Genomic DNA, 22112 nt, shown 5'->3' with positions numbered 1-22112 from the left:
GGCCGTGACGGTTATTAATGAAAAAACATATCGTCAGTATTTCAGTAACATACCATTGTCAAATACCGTAAAGAAATTATTATCGTATACAGGTAATGTCATGAAATGTTCGGGGGTAATAAATGTTCCCATAGAATACGATGGAAAGCAACTTCCATTGACATTTACATAATACGAGACAGGGGTCCGCCTTTGCTGGGCCGTGATTTTCTCAGTGCTTTTCAATTACAACTCAATTCTTGTAATTTTATTAATAATTCCAAACCCGACGTTAGTAATTTACAAAAACGATTTCCTCGGGTATTTTCAGACAAACTAGGTAAGTTTAACAAATACGAAATAAAACTGAGATTAAAAACGATGCTAAACCTATTTATTTTAAGGCACGCCCGATAGCCTTCGCATTACGTAACAAAGTAGATAACAAATAGATCGCTTGGTAAGTTTAGGTATCCTGAAACCGGTCGAACACGCAGTATGCGTCGCCTATTGTTCCGGTACTGAAACGCGACGGGTCCGTCAGAATATGCGCCGATTACTCCGTGTCAATAAATAAACAACTTTTGGTAGAACAATATCCATTGCCTACTGTTAATGAGTTATTCGCCAAGTTGTATGGAGGCCAACAATTCTCCAAGTTAGACCTCTCTATGGCTTATAATCAGTTTGTATTAGACAAAGAATCACAGTGTATAACTTGTATAAATACACACCGGGGTCTTTTTGTATACACGCGTATGGTATTCGGCCTTTCAAGTGCGCCGGCAATCTTTCAAAGGGCTATGGAGTCGATTTTATCGGGTGTTGACGGCGTGTTATGTTTATTGGACGACGTCTTAATTACAGCCGACAACAGCAAATTGCATTTAGAAAGACTTCACATTGTTCTGCAAAGATTACAAGACGCGGGACTCATTTTACAAAAAGATAAGTGTGAGTTCTTTAAAGATGAAATTAATTATTTAGGATATGTAATTAATAAAAATGGGTTAAAAAGTCACCGGATAAGGTTAAAGCAATTTTAAGCGCTCCGGTACCGGATAATGTAAATAAGTTACAATCTTTTTAGGCCTGGTTAATTACAGAAATTTTGTTCCCCGACGCTTCCAGTATTTTAAGTCCTTTATATGAGTTATTAAAAAGGGTATCAAATGGACTTGGAGTAAAAGCCATAACGAAGCATTCTGTAAAATAAAAAATATTATCATCGGACAAAGTTCTTGCACATTACAATCCTCAGTCTAAACTAATTTTAACAGTAGATGCCTCGCCAAATGGATTAGGGGCAGTATTGTCTCAAGTAGGGGAAGACGGCGCGGAAAGGCCATTATCATTTGCATCGCGTACCTTAAATTCGGCAGAAAAGCGCTATGCGCAGATACAAAAAGAGGCAACTGCGATAGTTTTCGGCGTGAAACGATTCCACCAATATTTATATGGGCGGGCAAATCCTTTTATATTGCGCACCGATCACAAGCCACTTGTCACTATATTTGGACCGCACAAAGGTATTCCCGAGGTATCGGCAAATAGGCTGCAAAGATATGCAATTTTTCTCAATGCATATAATTATGTTATCGAGTACATTCGTAGTGCCGATAACTGTGCGGACTATTTGTCTCGCGCGAGCCTCCCCGAAGTCGGTGGCGGTGGAGGGCAAGTGCATGATCCGGCCGCCTCGGCCGCTGTGCCCGCCGCTGCAGACGACCGAGCAGCATACGTAAACTTTGTTTTTGAGGGTAATTTGCCGATAACCTTAGATCAATTACGCGAACATACGCGAAAGGATATTACTTTATGTAAAGTTATACAATACGTTTTACAGGGCTGGCCTAGGAAAATGGATAATATAGGTTTAAAACCTTATCATAAATGTAGACTTCAGTTGGCTTTTGAAAATGGGTGCCTTATGAAGGGTCACAAAGTTGTTATACCCAAGCTCTGCAGAGTACTGTATTAAATGAATTACACCACTCTCATCTGGGTATAGTAAAACAAAAGCAGAGGCGCGTTCACGATTTTGGTTCCCGAACATAGATAATGCACTGGAAAAATGATAAGTGCATGCAACATTTGCATTCAACTCAGACCAACACCGCCGCGTGCGCCCCTGGCAACATGGCAATTCCACCGAAAATATTCTAGAGGGTACATCTAGATTTTTTAGGACCTATTAATAACCGGATGTATTTAATTATTGTAGACGCATACTCCAAGTGGGTAGAAGTATATGACACATCCAATGCATGTACTACGAGTGTTGTAATTGAAAAACTTTGCGAATTTATGTCTCGATTTGGGGTCCCCACACTATAGTAAGTGACAATGGATTAGCTTTTACATCACAAGAATTCCAACAGCATTGCTTACTCAATGGTATAACTCATATAACATCGCCGGCTTATCACCCTGCGAGTAACGGGCAAGCAGAAAGCTATGTGAAAATAATTAAGAAAGGCCTTCGAACCAGTTTACTGTCATCGGATAATCAAAACCAGTAAATTGAATTTGTTAAAATACTTATTTCACTATCGTAATTCGGTACACTCTGTCACAGGCCTTTCTCCGGCTCAAATAGTATATGGCGAAAATCTTAGGTCACGTTTAGATTTACTTAATCCTAAGCCCGTGCGGCCGTCCTCGTCGTCAATCACATCTCTTACTGACCGTGTTAAACAACAACAGTGCTCGCAGAATAAGTACTATGGCGGTAAAACAGTGTTATAGTGTTAATGACAAAGTTTTATACAAAAATATTTTAATGGTAATAAGTTTGTTTGGTGCAAAGGAATTATTGTAAAAGACTCGGAAAGGTTTTATATTTAATTAAAGATGTAGTGCATTTAAAGTTATTAAAAAGCACAAAACCAAATTATTTTGTTCCGAGGCGATCAGGATGCCCAAAGTTATGACTACATGGATGGCGATAACTACGATGAAAGTGAGCAGTGCGTCACCGTCGCGCCTAACTCGCCCCCGACTGTGAGGGAAGAGGAACCGAGGCCGGAGGACGTGGACACGCGGTCATCGTTGTCGTCACCTTTAACAGAGGTGCCTCCCTCAAGGAGTACTGTTAGACTATTGCGACCGATTCCTAGAGTTAATTATAAGGTGTAAAATTGTTATTCTTAAAAAGTATAGTATTAGTATTTCTTTGTATTGTGTCCTTTTGAAGGGGAGAAGGTGTTATATATGTAGTTATAAGTATAGCGTGCTGCGTACACGCCCTTGTCGATGGGCTAATAAATTAGTGCGTTACGAGCCAGCGTTTGTTTCACTCGTGTCCCGTATTGCATACTTAACATGCCGAAACTCCAAAACATTAAGTTTCGTAACTAAGAGAGGTACTCGCCGTCACAGAAATGTAAACAACTATGTACTTATATCGATTACATCATATCTGGCGTGAGTTTTGTAATTGTATGTTGTAACAACCGTGAAAATATTATAGTACGCAACGCATACGAAAGGTATGGGGTAAAAAATTATCAGATTTCAAGAATTATTTATAAAAGAGGTGGATATTTATTTGTTTCTAAGACTAAGTTAATTGTACCTGACATTTGAATTTACTGTAAACAGATGGACGAGCAACAACTCAAATAAATATAGTTGTTCCATTTAGATAAAAAATATAACTGTAAAGGGCTTAAATATTATAGTTATTGAAAGAATTTTCAAAATTCAAACTGTTCCAAAGATTTGTCCGTTCAAACAAAAAATACACCTACCTTTAGCTTGTAACAGTAATAATATCAACATTTATACCTATTTTTAGATATGAATCGTATTTTGCTAATTTTACAAACACTTTAACGTCGTGATAAGGAACACGACTAACATCCTGGTTGCTCTGACCCCATCGTAATAATGTCCCAATGCCCAAACTTATGACGCACCATCTGGACTGCGTAGTTTCGGTGCATTTGTTGCGCCTTTCACCCGATGTTGCGTCACACTCGCCACGTCACGGTAGAGTTCACTCACATCTTACGACATATAGGAGTGAGAATTGCCGAGTTAACAATTAAATAATTTAGTCTAATTTATGATTGGACGCCTGATCAACTTATGATTTATTTTAATTATAATCTGGATGCAATTTTGAACAAATTATTTTGGAAAAACGCACACAAAGTGTTTGCTTTACCTCGAAATTGAATCTTCATACAGACCAATACGATCCTAATTAGTTTAATTGGGGAATTTTTATTATATCACAGGTCGACAATTTATAATATAATATATATTTAAGGTATTTACTTGTCATTCAAAATTAATATTAATGGTATCAATTTGAATGATGTGCATTCTCAATCTGTATTTTAAGTGTTTAACTAATAAGCCGATTTTGATGAAATTTTAATCAGAGATAAAGAACATACACAGACAGAAACAATCCCAAGTTAAACCGTGAGCCAAAGCTAGTCGATCATAAACCCCAGAACAAACAAATCCTTAGAGGTCACTCACATCTTTGAAAATATCTCGCAATCTGCAATGGATCGTAAATCCTGATGAATTTCTGTTGTTCTAAGCTTGAGATGTTTGATTTGAAAATATTGATAGATGAAAATCTAAATGGCGACATGAATAAACAAATGCAAATATTTTTAGTTCATGTAGATAGATATTATACTTTATTCTTCATACCTATATTTACTACGGCGCGACATAATGCCTGCACTGCATCTGATGATAAGCGCAATACCGTCTAGATCTTATGCCATTGGACACAATCATGCTAGCATACTTAAGTTCTTCACGCTACGGCGGAAGGACCTAGGATTATAGGAAGGAGGGAACACGCGCGCTGAGGGTGAGCTATGTAACAGATACCAGATCTCACCGGACACCCTCCGTGCTAAACACAATTAATAATTATTGTAATAACTGTACAATATTACAAATTACTTTACTGTACAATTAATAAATTGTAACCTTTAAAATAAAGAGAATTGACCATTGTAATTAAACGAAAATTACATCCTATACAGTGTACTCATTTGTAAAATTAAAACAAACATCGGTAAGCTATTTCAAAGCCTTAATGGTGCGGCGAAGAAAAGAATCCGCGAACATATTGGTTCGAGCCATGGTTTCCACTTTAAAGAATGCATACATACAATCAGTAGAGAATCTTGCATTTATAATCAGTTTTTTGCATCTAGTGTATTAATTAGTTTTGTATCTGTGTTTGTGTTTATATTTGACTAAACTTTATAAAGGACTCATGTACTGATAATATAACTAACTGATGATGTATTGGGTCTAAATAATTAAAAATAATCTATGAAGTTAAAACCATTTTCGAACGCTCTTCAATTATTTTTAATTTGTCGCGTAATTTCATTCGGCACAAATTAATTTCACATAGCATTAGTCGTAAGCATTTGTGTTCAGAGTTGAGCGTGCATGAAATACCCGACTTCACGTGAACATTCGCCTTTAATGTTTGGTTTTAAAGTAACCTAATTACCGAATTAGCGGGTTGTTTTAAATTGTATATTGAATTCAAAAAGCAACGAATAAATCACATACTGCCTCTGGATTCCGGGTAAACCTAACATTTAAAATATGGAATGTGATTTGAGAAATTGCGACAATCTTAATAACAGTATGACCGTATGCATAAGTGATGGTTCCGCTTCCGCCAGTATTTTCTACGACTCGGTATAGAGTATAGACCTGTACAAAAATATACAGTATATAAAAAATTAACAATGAAATGCTAGTATTAAGTACTACTATTAAGTGTATATTATGAACTAAATACGCAACTCAATCATTAAGTACCAAAATTCCTATTAATTGATTCTACGCACACCTTTGAAGGGGAAGGCAGAGGCGCAAAGGGTGCACACACTTTCTACCCTGTCATTTTCATCAGTGTGTACAGGCGTCCCGTAATACAAATATACACCACCGAGATATTGATATTAAATAGTGACATCATCAAACTGATTTATGTGTTAAACACTAGCTGAAAAAATATGATTAACAAAATAAAAATAAACCCTTATTTATTTAAATCAAATACAAACTTGATACTAAATAAAAAAAATTAAATACGCTCGCGTTTTATTTTTTCCTGTTAAATAATAAATCCGCTGTCAATGTCATGCATTCTGTATGACAAAGTTTATTCCACGCGGATTTTGTATAGCGTATAACGTCAATACATATTACATGGCTTAACATATTATTGTGATAAATTGTATGGCATCGCTAGTATATATAAGAAATATTATGTCTTAGGTATCATAAAGGATCAGGCTAGTCAGTTATTTCTTGGCTATTTTTAGCGACAACTTATATGTTCGATTTCGCTAGACTGAGGCCTGTATTCACAAACGTTACTTAACTAAGTACGGAGCAATGCTTTGTTAATAAGTCTGTTTCTCAGTTTCGGCATGACAGCCTTCACAATATATAGGCATAGGAGCGCAGTGATTAGCTCATATTGAGATTCATACTTACTTTGGCTGTCAGATAAACAAAGCTGAACAAGGCCAAAGAAAACTATGAAATTGCCGACACTATGCTTTTGGGCGATGTGTACATACTGATAGTATTATTTATGAATACGGGAGCGAGTCTTATTCAAAAATAAGGTAAAAATGAATATCCTCTCGTAAGGAATTTGAAATAAAATTCCCACTGTATGCTTTTCCAGGGTAAGAGTACCTCACAAATCCAGGAAAATATGGTCTGTGTATGATAAATCCCATTCAAATTCGTTTAGAGGCTTTTAGGTTTAATTCTACAAACATCCAAATTGTAAAATTTTCGCATTAATAAAATTTCTTATTGAAACCCCGAGGAATCTACGCAGTTACCCAATTACTCCGCAACGGTGGCTGTGGGTTCAATATATCCCGCTAAATCGAGCTCAGCTGTTATTGACACGTTCAATCATGATTATAAATGTGCAGATTAGCTGGAAGATGTAATGCGGTGGAATTCAACTAATTATTCTATATTAATATTATAAAGAGGAAAAGTTTGTTTGTTTTGTTTGTTTGTAGGGGGTAATCTTAGGAATTAGTGAATGGATTTTGATTTTTTTTCATTGATAGGAAGCTACAATACTCTTAAGTACTATAGGCTACTTTTATTGAAATTGCCGGCGTGAATATGTTTTTTTGGGATAAAAGGCCCGCTTTTCATTTCCCCTGGATAACAAGTAGCTTATAGCACTCAGAGCTATTAGTGAAAAGAAAAACATTATCGGTTTAGTAGTTCCTGAGATTAGCGCGTTCAAATAAATAAACAAACTCTTCAGCTTTATATAGACATCAACATTCTCGTCTCCCAATGAAAATTAAATATTTTAGTAAGTATATATATTGTTGGTGGCAGGATATATTTTATATGCGTCCTCATAGCGACCACCGTACACCAGGCGTTAAAACTCGCCATAGTAGCCCACGTAAGTGTATCGCGTTCCGGAATTAACCTGTGTATATTAGGTGCCAACAGGCCGGCATAATTGTGTCGACTCGAGGGGTAATCGTCTCTCGTCAGTCGATTTTCTATTGGACCGTACTCCATCAGGTGCAGTGAGGTCACATTGCTGTCCCCGTGGCCCCGTATTAAAAAAAAAACGATATTTATAAATATTAATCTCTGTTGTACAGTTTCATATTGCACGCTCCCGCTAGACATCTGATCTGGCTCAACCGTTACCTCTTAACTAAACGGGCACAAAGGGCTTATCATGCAATCCGAGACTCAAAGAAACAGGCTCTTAAAAGGCTTAAAAAGGCTAGGAACTTAAAAGTTGTGATGAAAATCTGCGTTCTCAAAATGAATTGAAGCTTTTTTATTGTTTGCGATATTTACCGCTGTGGAACGTATAATGATAATTTAATTTATCATAAAGATCACGTATAGAAGAATGGGGGACATCAGAATATTTATTGCCAACATGACAGCTCCACGGTATTGTGGCCCTTGTGAGTAAATTGATATGTCACTTTTTAACTCTGTAACTGATATTTTAAATCGTTTGGTGACACCACAGACAGTTATATTCTACGAAAGAGGTGACACTATCACGTATTAGATCACAGATATCTTCAGTCTATGGTTCACCCACTATACTCCGTACGCTGGTGCAATTGCTTCACCTTCAAAAAATGTATTTCAACGTATGTTATCTAGACTATATTTATCAAGTTAACCACTTTGAACTATTCTAAAATAAACAGTCCATATCAATATTATAAACGCGAAAGTAAATCTGTTTTTTAAGGATTAACGACTGAAATAATTTCGTTAAAATTTGGTATGGAGATAGTTTATGACCCTGGGAAGGACTTGGGCCAGTTTAACTCGGGAAAATTTATAGCAGTACTTTTATCCAGAAAAACTTTTTTCACGTGGGCGGAACTGCGGGCATGAGCTAACATAATATTACGTCATGACGTCATAGTCTATCTGTATGTCTATGTGCAATACGCAGATGCACTCACTATTCCTTCACTCTCATAGTCCTTTGAGACGGCAATCCGCAGGAGCGAAGAGAGATCAGCGCAGGACCAACGGCTTCACGTGCTAACCGAGGTACGGGGGTATCACACCGTCGACTTCCTGACTCGGCGCTCCAATTAAGTAATTTTTGAGAAGAAAATAAACCCAGTCACAATATTTTTGTCTCGATCTGGGATTCGAACCCAAAGCCTCAGCGTAGTATCATAGTCGTACCGCATACGCAACATTTGTAACTAAGCCTTAAATTAGTAAGTTACCCACAAACATATTGTAATAATATCAACCCTGTATTAAATACTGTCCCATTGCTCGGCTCTGGTCTCCTCTACTACTGAGAGAGATTAGGCTTTAGTCCACCACGCTGGGCTAATGCGGATTAGACTTCACATACCCTCAAAATTCTTATAGAGGCCTTCTTAGGTATGCAGGTTTCCTTATGATGTTTTCCTTCACTTAAAGCAAATTTTAATGCACAAAAAAATCTCACATAACTTTAGAAAAGTCAGAGGTGCATTCCCATGAATTTTAAACTGCAGACATTCGTCTCAGCAGTTTGTTCCTATGACAACTAGGCTATAGCTATATAACGAAAATTATACAGTCAGTACCAAAGTATCATTAATATTAACAATATTGAAGAACAGTTTGGTAAATCCATTATTGCGCGATAGATAAAGCCGAGAATCGAAGCGCCCGACGGTAAAGTTTCCCTCTAGTAACCATTATTGTGAGAGTTTGGTTAAGTTTTACACGAAGATTCGCTCCCCTGGCATGACTTGAATAAAGATATAAGACTTATCTGTCATTTAATTATAGCGCTTATTTTTTATAGACAAAACTACTTTTTTATAAAGGCTATTAATAAGTTTTAGCTTATCCAAGCAATATAACAGTAATATTAGGTCATTTAAGCCAGTTTGATCACCTTCTATCCGAATTTCGCGGTCAATCTCAACGGTGATAATAGTACGCAGGAGATATTATAGTGCACACGTATGTGCGCAATACACAGGAGCACTCTTTGTTCCTTCATGGTCTATAAGTGCATGATCAACTGCTTTATGGGATTTCCGAGTCACAGGGGTACCACACCGCCAACTTCCTGTCTCCCAGCGGCGACAGAGTAATTTTTATAAATTAGAAAAAGCCAGTTGCAATAGTTTTTTGGTACCGACCCGGGATTCGAATTTAGGACCTCAGCACGGTAGTTGTACTCATACCGGGCACATATTACATTGCGCCATCGAGGCAGTCAAAAGTTTAAGCCAGATGGGTGGCTAGAAGATACTAGAATATTTCTGTTTTAAATTAGGTACATCAAAATAGATTTCTATAGCCTAAACCACATCTAAGCCAATAAATGTAAACTGCTAGACAATGTCAAAGTCATTAAGTACATCTTTTAAATGTCTTTATAAACAAATAAACCACACCAAAGCAAACCGCTTAATAGAACAAGATAAGAAAGCAATTAGTTACGTAACAATGTCAACGGCCATGTTAAATTGTCTATGAACGCTCCGACTGATTGCGCCGGAGTTCATCGACCAACGCAAACTAAATCGGTGAAAGTATTGTCTAATTAGCATGCGGCCGATGGGTCATTACATCACTTCCTCTTCGTACATAAGAAATAATAACATCCGGCGGACAGATAAAACGTCCGTGACGAGCGGGAACTCATTGGCTCGATTTGAAAAAAGAACGTATTTTATAATAACACAACTAAATGACAACGGTTAAATTCAAAAATACAATCGAAAGTCTTCGTCTATGACAATAAATCTACTTTAGTATTCATTTACATAAAATAAGCGTTGAAGACAGATCGATATTTCATTAAGCGAGGTAATCCTCAACTGTATCTAGTTACATGTGTCCCGTAAATCTTATATTATCTGATATCAAGACACTTGTCTTATATGTAATATAGCTCCTCCAATATCTCACTGAATATTGGAAGTTAGAACCTAAATTACTATAGGGTAGTAATAATTACGTAATGCAAAATTCTATTCTCAAGAAAGGCATACGGTAAATGTGTTCTTTGGTAATAATACATTTTCATAAAGAAACTTTTTTATAATATTAATGCATCTATATTCTTGAAGTGCGGTGAGCGCAACTAATCCATGCATACTTATACTAATTATTATTTATGTCCTGTGATGTAATAGAAGGCAAGTCTATTGACGTATCAGGCAGTTTCAAATTCTCAATACAACTCAGCGCTATTTTATAAAACCAATAAAGACAAAACAAATGTGTTCGTCGAATTCAGAAACTCTTGCTTCATGTTCCAAGTAAATTGTCTACGAAACGGGGTCTCTTAAGACTTATAAATTATTTCTACTTCGCATTCAAACTTATCGATCTTCAGGAACCATTTGAAATCCCGTTCAATCCATCGGGTGAAATACAACCGTTTAAAAATGAAACCTGCTCCAGTAAGTTTGTTTAGAATTCCGCACGCGATCGGCGCGGGAAAGTACAGTACGTAACCGCGGCGTCTCGAGGACACACGCTCAGGCGCACGCCAGGAATCTTCATTAGTGCGTTCTGCCGTACCGTCTGTTGCGACGTGCTGGATGGTAAAGCTTAGTTTTGGATATTCTTTTATGTCGTGGTGTTTGATGTTACTAAATATAGTGGTCACTTAAACGGGATCGTAGTCTTCCTGGCTATTCCTATTCTATTCCAATGTGAAATTTATGTAACATCCTTTTTGGAGTAAAAAGGATAATGCTAAGGACTGAAGTTTTATCTGATCTAATATTGTGCACACGGCTTTCCAATCCATAGCCTATACATTACCAGTAAACCCTGAGTTATGGTCCTCGCAATTGTAATGTTCAGGAAAAAAATCTGAGATCAGTACCAGGAAAAACAATATAACATCGCATTAATTACGATGGTGATTGTATCAGAAGGAAACATGGTATCGTGTTCTTCCATTTTTAACTCCTTTCGAGCGAGAAGATTTGAATTTCATTCAGAAGAACAACCGCAGTCTTGTGATAATAATGTATTAATTCAACGCATTCAACACTTTGTAAATTATTTGTATGTCCTTAGCGAGTCATTAGCACTCGTACATTTTTCTCGAATCTCTGGATTACTAATGAAAAACAACGTTCAACAGTGTGTTCCGCGCTTAAAATATTAACGCAATAATTTCAAAATGGTGTTCAATTAATAGCTGCAAGGTTGAGATCCTTGTTTGGGTGTCAGACATGAATGAATCACATCGGAGGCATGATGGGTATGCGTGTACAATGTAACAATGGCCTATCAAAATTCATAGCTCGCTCGCTTGCACATTGTGGACCATCTGTATACTCTACAAATGATTATGTTTTTAGATTATTATATTATGATGGTCATGGCAACAAATTCATTACAACAATTACAAATTCATGTAGGTTAATTTTATAGAGGTAAAGTAAGTATAGAAAATAATTTTCCAAATCGGTTCATAAATGAGCGAGTTCTGAGGTAACAAACATAAAAAAAAAATCACTTCGATTTGATAACCTCCTCCTTTTTTGAAGTCGGTTAATAAAGGTTTTGAGATCTCTTAAACTACTGTTCCTGGATTTTTTTTACAAATCGATCCTGTATGACATGTCTAGGAATTATAGACATTAATTTAGGTACATCAAGCTGTAGAAAAAAACTGCGATGGATTTGATTCCATAGTACCAGACGCAAAATAAATATTTAAAGATCAAAACTATTTATGTTTGTAAGTAAATTGAACTCGCAGGCAGTTTATATAGGTAAGTTATCGCCCATTGCCACTTCCAAATTAGAAGAATTTTATAAAAGTGCAATAAATTATATCAAGGTAATAATTTACGACATAAGTTTCTCGAATCCCAAAGTTTTCGTTTGAAAAAATAATAGAAAGAAAAATTTTTAAGTTTTGGAGTCATAATTCGTTGACAAATATCTAAATGTAGTTTGTTTTTATCGGCACTTTAGTTTAATATTAAAGCAATTACTTTATAAAAAGCGTAAGATTTTTTGTGTTAATACAAATATGAGTGTCGATATAAATCATTAAAGGTTGAAGTATAGCATGTCATTTTCATGGTCTTTTTAACCCTGCGTGCAGCACGTCATGTTTCCTTATAATCTTATGGGAATATAGGCGTGTATTTATTATAGATATATAACTTCAAGATATATAAACGAATAAAATACACCTTACACAATTTTACAATAAAACGCAACAGAAAATTCCATACAGCATTCATTTCATAGCCAAGCCCACATGTTGAAAACTTCGATAAACTATGACATAATGCGTCAAGTATGTTATAAAAACTTAGTCGTATTCGCAATTATGTGACGACTAGCGAAACAACAAATTTTGTAACTAGTCTGTTATGTGTGGAATCCCATATTACTATTTTGTAATTTATGTTCAAAACTTCACCTTATTTGAAGGTATAAATGAAAAATACTGCACTTGGTCGAGGCTGTTTTATTTAAATCATTAAAATTATGCACATGAATCAAAGCAGATTGTAAAACAAACACCTTTTGGACACCTCGCTTATAAAATAAACAGACTACTTTGAGACTCGAACTGGCACTGCCGATTGTAGATTCTTATTTCTTATTACTGGTGGGACGGTGGCCAATATATTGTGTACTCGAATGAATAATTACCAGAGAAATGTTGCAAATCCCGCCATGATAAATTATTCCGATGAATCAGGCTTTCTGATCTGTATCTCTAGTAAGAATTAGGACATATCTAGCGATCGAAGAATACTATATTACTCGAAAAATACTGGCATACAATATAAAAAAAACGTTGTAGGTACTCTATTTTAGTCAAATTACGCGAACGAAAAAGTGTAAGATTTGGCATAATTAAAGTTCATAATATAGATGAGTGCAGAAAAACTTAAGTATAAATTTAAGTATATAATGTGCTACAAATATATTCAAGTTGACAGTCTAATTTCGATCACTGGACGACCACCAGTAAGAATATGATGAAATCTTACAAGTATTTTGAATAAAAGCACGCACATAAAATATGATGTAGGTTAATTTTATTAATAGACTAGCATTTACACTCACACTGCGCCTTTATCGCTGAAGGGGTAGCTAGAGGTGCAACCAGGGTATCCACTCGTCGCCAAGTGTGTTCCAACTATGACGTGATAGAGGGCGAGCCTATTGCCATATCGGGCACACATTCCAGACTCCGTCCGTAATACTGATCACACTCTAACATTTATATTTATTCATTTGTTCCAGAGGTGGTGTGTGTGATGCAGCGATGTCGATGTTGTCGGTGAGGGCGGTGCTGTTATGCGCGTGCGCATTGCTCCTACATCACGGTACGTTGCACACTTTCTACAACGCACTAATTTTACTGCACTTTAATTGCTGTTTCAATAATTTTATGCTTCATTTTATGAAAGAATATCGAAAGGATCATGGTTATTGAAATTGTTTTTTCCATCACTGTGATGCTTAGAATATTTTTTAATCTTTACTATACATTGACAATATAAAAATATTTAAACCATTTATTTCTCTACACACACATAAATACAAAAAAAATATAAAAGAAAAAAAAAAGCACACACACACACAGTTAACAATACAATACAGTTAATTTTTGTTTTTTTTTTAATACTCTGTATATCAAATAAATATATCGTAATCATACGAGTATTTTGCAAAAGAAGTGTCTTGTCTCTCAGCAAACGGAGAACTAAGAGGAAGATGTCCCTCTGAGGAGGCCTCATGTCCACCGCGAGCATCTCCGTGCAGCGCGGACGACGAGTGCGGAGAGAAAATCTGCTGCAACACGTCGTGTGGGCGAGCCTGCGTCGACCCGCTTTACACCGGTAAATATACTTACTAAGAGAAAGCAGAGGAAGTAAGGCTAAAATTGGATTTGATATTTTAGTTGACATTTTTGCTTTCTATTTATATAAGTCCCTACTTATCGCAAATAAAAATAAAATATTAGAAATATAGAGCTTTGAATTTGATTTTCAGAGATATTATAGTTGCTATTTTTAATTAGCGAAAGGTTTCAGACTGGGAGGTCTTGGGTTCGAGCCCTAGGTCTTCCAACAGTATCTGGATATTTTAAAACAATTGCCTGATAAATGACCTTACAGAAGCTTAAAATGTAAAACAAAGGGCTTTCTGCAACATTTGCAAAAGCTTGTTGTGCCAACCACATATTCGAGTTGAATAAAAGCAGATGTCTTCCATTTAATTGATTCAAACTATTCCCACAATTAACTTCCTATTTTCCCAGGTTGTGAAAATGTAAAGTTATCCACGGAGAGAATATCGAGGGCTCTGGCAGCGGAGAACAGCCGCGGCGGTAGAGGGATGCTGCCGTCCCTCAGGACGCCGCGGTGTCGAACCACAGATGGAGAGTTTGAAGAGATCCAGTGTGATAACGAGATCGTCAGCTCTTGTTGGTGCGTCGATGCAGCTGGATTTGAGGTAGGCTTGAAAGTATTCCATACTTATTACTGCTTTAGATTTAAGTAAAATAGAAATTTGTTAATGTTGAAGTGATTTCATGAAACCGCAATTTGATTATATTTTTACTCCAAAGTATCCATGACTGACAGTCATGTTTGTATCAAACAGTATTATTTGATTTCAATCAACCTTCCGACTAGAGAGTTCTTCTAAACTTATCTGCTTTTTATGATATTACTTTTTAGTCTAGATAAACTCATCAAATCATAACTTGACAAGTCCCTAACCGAACTAATTTATTCCTATATAGGTTCCCGGCACCCGTGCGCCAGCAGCTGGTCTTGTGAACTGCACTAGAGCAGCTCCCTGCGCCGCCCACACTTGCCGCATGCTGTGCCCTCTCGGCTTTGAGCTTGATTCTCGAGGCTGTCCGCTGTGCAAATGCCGGGATCCCTGTACGTCTGTCACTTGTCCTGGACAGCTGTCTTGTCAGTTGGAGGAGGCGCCCTGTCTAAGACCACCTTGCCCGCCTGTGCCTACTTGTAAGTATTTTTCACTAGTGTAGCAATAGATAGAAGCTCCTGTTCAGGTTGATAGGATATATTAATATATTTAGTAAGTATAAAAACATATTTATTAGCACTTTACATACATATGTTTGTAAAGATGGATTAAATGACGAAGGTATTTTCGATCATTTAACTTGGGGTGGTGCAGAGAAATGCAGTAAATAAAATTCTTATGTTGCTTATAAAAAAATATTGCTTCGAAAATAAATGATTTTGTTTATAATATTTTTTTCAACTTTTCTTGTTATTTCTTTACCTTACAAATTATGGTAGTGTTTACTAAGCATTTCTGGAGATAAATATTGATTCATCCTTTCTATCTCCTATTTACAGGTAAAAGAGGCAGAAGTTTACAAAACATATGTCCAGTAGGAGAACCTCTACTAATATCAGAAACAAGCAGACCGTTCCTTTGCGGAACAGACCCTGGAAAACCAAATTGCCCGCCGCTCTACCGTTGTCTTGTCGAATCAGGTATAAATATGAATTTTCAAAAATATTAATTTTACTTTAATATTTCCCTTTGTCAATATTACGAAATTGTTTTCCAATCTATTAAAATCTTAATAACTGACATTTTTATTCCTTCTTAGGAAATGACTACGGCGTCTGCTGCCCTGCATCCCTTGAACTCCAAAAAGCTGGTACATGCCCAGCACCGACGACCACTGACTTGGAATGTGGGACTCCATGCGCCCATGATCTTGAGTGTCCGTCAATGCAAAAGTGTTGCGATGGAGGAGAGTGTGGTCGTCATTGCACGCTACCACACAACGTGACCATGTGCACTCAACAGAAAATGCTCGCTGAGTTGTTGGTGGTCAGTGAGAAGGAAGGCAAGGGATACGTGCCTCAGTGCAAGGACGATGGCTCGTTTGAGTCGAAGCAGTGCTCGAGGAATGGTTTAGTGTGTTGGTGAGTAAGCATTTTATGCACCTATATCGTGAGACGGGCGAGTCGTTCTGGCGGTAACTGCCAATAAACAGTAGAAACACTACCAAGAATTTTAAATCATCAAGGTCTGAATGGCTACAGCTTGAAACATTATATATTCAGTCACTATTTCTTGGCTGCCGAAATATATATCATACTACAAATGGCCCTTGTACACAAGAGACACCATATAGTTGAAACAATACAGTAATATAATGCAAATAGTTAGCACTAGAATACGTCTTGTATTCGTAAGTCTACTTGGTAAATTAGATGTCGTAAATGTTAACCCAGTAAAGCAGTTCACAACTCACGCTGTTACAAAGCTCTGATTAGACGTAGCATAAGATAAACAGCCGCAAGGTATGCAAGCGGGGTATTTGCATACCGCATAAGTAAGTTAAAATAAACTCCAATAGCGACTCCATAAAATGACTTGCTTTCTACGTTCAAGATAAAATCTGATGCCAAACTTGCGAAAAAAATAACTTCATAACGTATGAAATCATTCGAGGTAACTTTCTAATTTTATAATCGTTTAAGTCGGCAGACATTCACGTTTTACTTTAATTATTTTTCGAGATATTTTTGTCCGAAACTTTGTATATTTTCCTCGTGAATAATGACCACAGGTAATGAATGAATTATGTCAAAGTCAAGCGTCGCAGTAGTTGCTGTTCAGTTAAGAGACACTTACAAGTTACAAGTATCCACAAAATCATTATTAAATCTTAATTTTCCCCAAATGGAAGACGAATCTAAATAATTCTAAATATAGTTCTAAACTGAACATTCTAGAATAGGTAAATTGCTACTATAAAATGGACTTTACGAAACTTTCTTCTTTGTTTAAATTTCTATACGGTTTTTTTTAATTTACGAGAACGTTAATGTGACCCCTATTGCTCCTGATGGTAAGTGGAATGGGGTCCGAGAATCTATATAGTGTGTCGACTGAAGAAGACGATCACCCCTTGTCAGTCGACACAATTATAGCAGCCTGTTTGAAACCGGATTTACATCGGCTGATACCGCAACATCAAACACTTATTTGGGTGACTGAAGCGGACCGTAAGGTGGTTGTGCTCCGGACAGATACAAATATCCTATCACCAAAAAATATTTTTCAAGCAACGAAGTCTTCTGTTTCAGGTGCGTAGACACAGATGGCAACAAGCTCCGCGGGTCCATGGGCCCCTCGGCCTCCGTACACTGTTCTCCCACCCCTCTCGCTGCCCGCAGCGGTGCCCGTAGCTCACCTCCTGCGCCCGCGCCCTCTGCGCTGGCATATGCGAGTACGGATACAAGTCCGGCCCTGATGGCTGCCCTTCTTGCGAGTGTGATGACCCGTGTGCTGGTTTCCCTTGTGGAGAAGGCGAGGAGTGCGTCAGGGTTAAGGACGCTGAGTGCTCTGGAGAGTTCTGTACTGGATATCCTGTGTGTAAGTTAATTTCCTTACTGCTTGAGAAATAAGGAGCATTTAAAGATAATCAAGCTGTGTTTGATATTGTAGTTAAAAGATATTTCAATTATTAATAAATTAAAGCAATTAGTTTCCCACTGACTCCGAATTTAAATAATTATTCTCTGCTAGAGTCTTCACTTGTCTTTGAGTAGTAATGATATAATTATAGATAAATCAATGTTACAATTGAAAACATCATTCTTCTTAATTCAACAGGTCGTCCTAAAGTATCATACGAGAACCCGTGTGAGCTAGGCGTCCCAGCGGCAGATGACGACGGCTCCGTGGTCCAGTGTGGTGCGGAGTCAGACTGCCCCGGAGGTCACGTGTGCACTCACACGAGACGTAGCTCCTCTGCCGTCTGTTGCCCAGATCCTCATTACGCTGATAACTCTAATGATACTGATGTTATGGAGGTAAATAATTCAAATTTTGATAGCGTACGTAAAATTTAATTCCGCAATGCAATTCAAATCCGCAATAGATACTTTTTGGAGCAGTCAGTATTCAGATAATTTTAGGTACAAGGATAGTTCTGGGTAACGATTTCTCGTTCACTCACCACGCCTTGATTGGTCAACATTGTATTTATATTACCCTGTAGGGCGTAGTCAGTACATCTTATCTAATTTACTGAGACCTCTATTTTTTACAGGAAAAATACGTCATAATCGCCTTCACATCTTTACATCAGAAACATCTGAATGGATTTCTGTCCTTGACTGCATAACATGACTTCAAATTTAAATTAACTGACAAATTTCAATTCAATTGCAGATAAACTTCGAAGCCTGCGGTTCAGAAGCCGAGGCGCTCTGCGGTCTGAATTCAACCATTAGTTGTCCAGAGGGCGACTGCGAGAACGACCTGGTTTGCTGCTCCACTGTCGGCTGTGGGCCCGTGTGTATCGATCCTGCCAAGATGCGACTACAAGCCGACCGCGTCGACGATACGCCTACTAGTGAGTTTAAATCAATAGTTTTGCAGTAATCGATTTTATTTTAATTTAAATGGATTTCCTAGACACTCGATTTAAAAAATGATGAGCAATTTTGAAAGAGTGATATAATCGATTGCAACTGATGTAAGTTGCTATTAATAACAAAAAAATCCACGGTACACCTATAGATAATGTTTAGGCTTTACCTATGTAAAATAGAAAAGAAGGTGGTAACTGATAAGGGAATTCGAACCATTGCCCCCATTCATTTGATGCAAAATTCAAAACAAATAACTATTTCTACAGTGTGTGAGTACTTACGGGACTTCGACGAGAAGATGGAAGGCACGGTGGATGGTATGAAACTTGCCCTTCCACCGCCCACATGCAAGCCTGACGGTTCGTTCAACTCTCAACAATGCGCTGGTGGAAGATGTTGGTGCGTCGACTCCTTCGGTACCGAGATTCCTGAGACCACCACACACAACGCGTCTTCCGTAGATTGTGATAAGTAAGTGGCTTTATAGCTATATTTTTATTATATAAGTAAGTCTAGTCACATAGAAAGACTTAGCCATAAACATATCTGAATTAGCTAATTGACATTTTATTGTTAAAGCATAACTTGATAAAAAAGATGGCAAAAGTCATCCTTAAACACTTAAAGTTCTTGATCGACCTCATCACATATCGAAACTTCTAGAAAACTATTTATGTTTTTGTGAAATGAGAATATAATTTAGCTATTTTTTTCCTACGTATAAATCACGTTCAACTATTATCAACCAGAGTCCGAGATGAGCTATCCTGCCTGGAGCTGACATGCCGCATGGGATGTGACTACGGGTTCGAGCTGGGTGCCGGCAGATGTCCCACGTGCAGATGTCGGGACCCCTGCTCCGGTGTTACCTGTCCAGCAGGACGCGCCTGCGCCACTGTCGATGTGGCTTGCGATGCTGATTACTGCCCGCCGGTGCCAGCGTGTGAGTGTTTGTGTATTGAACGTTTCTGAATAATAAGAATAGATTATGTTTAATTGTTATTTCCATAAAGTATTTATTTTTATTTGAATTTTATTTGGAAAGTGCCCGATTATGTTCTTCATTTGATAAATTTCCCAAACGCACTCAGAAACGCTTTCTACAATTTATGACAATCGTTAAAATAGTTTTACCTCTACCTGACAAATAACCTCGTTTCAAATAATCTTTCTTTAAGTCAAGAGTTATGTTCCACAGGCCTACCAAAGAAATCCGGCCAGTGCCCGTATCTGGTGCCTTCAAACGGCGCGTGTGAATGGTCGTAGAAGTGACGCGGAGTGTGGACATGGCGAGCGCTGTTGTGCTACAGGCTGCGGGACTGCTTGTACTGAGCCTGTGCATCAAACAGCTTGCCAACAGAGAAGGTAAAGAGACAGAGTGTTGTAAAGGAATGAGCTTAGTAGTTAAAATTTGATTTGTCCTTGACGGTCTAGAAAAGGTTTTTCTATCGTGCGATATTATGGCGTAATTTTAACAACAATTGATATTTAATTTTATATGGGTAGGATATTTGCGGATAGGTATGCAAATAACCAGCCACGCCGTTCTGTTTTCGTTACAAATTATTACAGTGCTCACATTAGTTACCTAGATATACCTATGCTTAATATGATGACAATAGTTTGGGCTTTTAAAATGTATTTATGGCTATATTAAATATATTTCTAAGCATATCCACGCAATTCTTTAATGTACCTATATTAGTTTAATTATCTTTGTTTTCTATCCAGAGCCTTGGCGCTTCACACGGCTGTAGAGAGCGGTAACCCACCAGCCTGGACGTGGGTGCCTGACTGCAAGGAAGACGGCACCTATCAACAGGTGCAGTGCAGGAGGTCGGACAAAACGTGTTGGTGCGTCGATACTGCTGGAAACGAGGTAAACTTCAGATACAAATTAGCTGCTTACATTGCTGCTTGCAATTCTGACTTAAGACGGCTACCAATACACGTGGTTATTTCAGTAGAGTTTAACTATCTATCAAATATTAATCCATTGACTGTCAATTGAATTATTTACGGAAAATTTTTATTAGTTACAAAATTTACTTGATTTCGTTAGAATAGCTAAGTTTTATGATTTTTTGCATTTAGTTCGCACCTATTTCAACACAGATACATGGTTTTTATTGTAGGTTCCTGGAACACGCACAACCAACTCCACTCCCAACTGCGACGCTCCCCACAAATGCCCGAACCCTGGCTGCAACGATGTGATAGTCTGCTCCCACGGCCAAGAACTCGATGACAAGGGTTGTCCGACATGTGACTGCAGAGATCCCTGCGCTGAGGCCAAGTGCAAGCCAGATGAGACTTGCGAACTAGTGCCTTTAGATTGTGAGGTATGAAATACCTTGTATTCACTGATATGATATACTCGCAAAATTAAACTTTATTCTGAAGTATCAAGAACTTTATTTGATATAGTAGTTCAAGTCTGTATTTTCATCAGTTCATAATTAAGATGAAAATGATTAAACTCTTGTAAATTCTAAAATTAGACGTTATAATATTATTAGTACGATTCATACTCATTAAAATTTGCATTATTCACAGGGTGACATGTGCCCACCGCTAGCTCGCTGCGCCCCGTCACCGCAATGCCCCGGAGGGGTGGATCCTCTCCAAGCTCCTGACGACTCAGGCGCTCTGATCTGCGGCCCCAGCGCCGCCGCCTGTCCCTCAACACACGCGTGTAGATTCGCGCCACACGACTCGAGACCTTCGGTCTGCTGCCCTAAACCACGTAAGTTGTTGAATGCTTTTACTGTGATTGTGGTTTGAAGGGATCTCTTGACGACAGGTGTACATTTGCTGCAGCACCTTTGTTTTAAAACCATTTGGAAGCGAAGGTATTTTTTGGGATTTGAGTTATATTGTTATCGTCTAAAGGAAATATCCATGAAATTACTCAATTATTATTTCTTGTTCATTTTATGTTGCTTTCCTTTACTGACTACTGTATTTATTAATCACTATTGGGTTGTATCTCTATATTTCAATGTTATTTATTCTTCAGGTACGGTATGTTTCGAGAGCAAAGACGAGGGTAGCTGCGCTGACGGACAGGTCCTCAACACCACCAGGTGGCACTTCAACCATGAGCGCAACCGGTGCGAGCGGTTCAAGTACCATGGTTGCTCTGGCAACCACAATAACTTTAGGACCAAGGAAGAGTGTAACGCTGTATGTCCG

At 37.7% G+C, this 22112-nt stretch overlaps 1 pseudogene; it reads left to right on the top strand.

The window, feature by feature from the left end:
• LOC119189183 overlaps window positions 1-22112 on the top strand; it is an 82510-nt pseudogene extending 60398 nt beyond the window's left edge.

This window comes from Manduca sexta, chromosome 13 (genome assembly GCF_014839805.1).
Source record: "Manduca sexta isolate Smith_Timp_Sample1 chromosome 13, JHU_Msex_v1.0, whole genome shotgun sequence".
In the NCBI taxonomy this organism is placed as follows: Eukaryota; Metazoa; Arthropoda; class Insecta; order Lepidoptera; family Sphingidae; genus Manduca; species Manduca sexta.
Note: the sequence above shows the minus strand (reverse complement) of the source record. Positions and strands in the feature narration are given on the sequence as shown.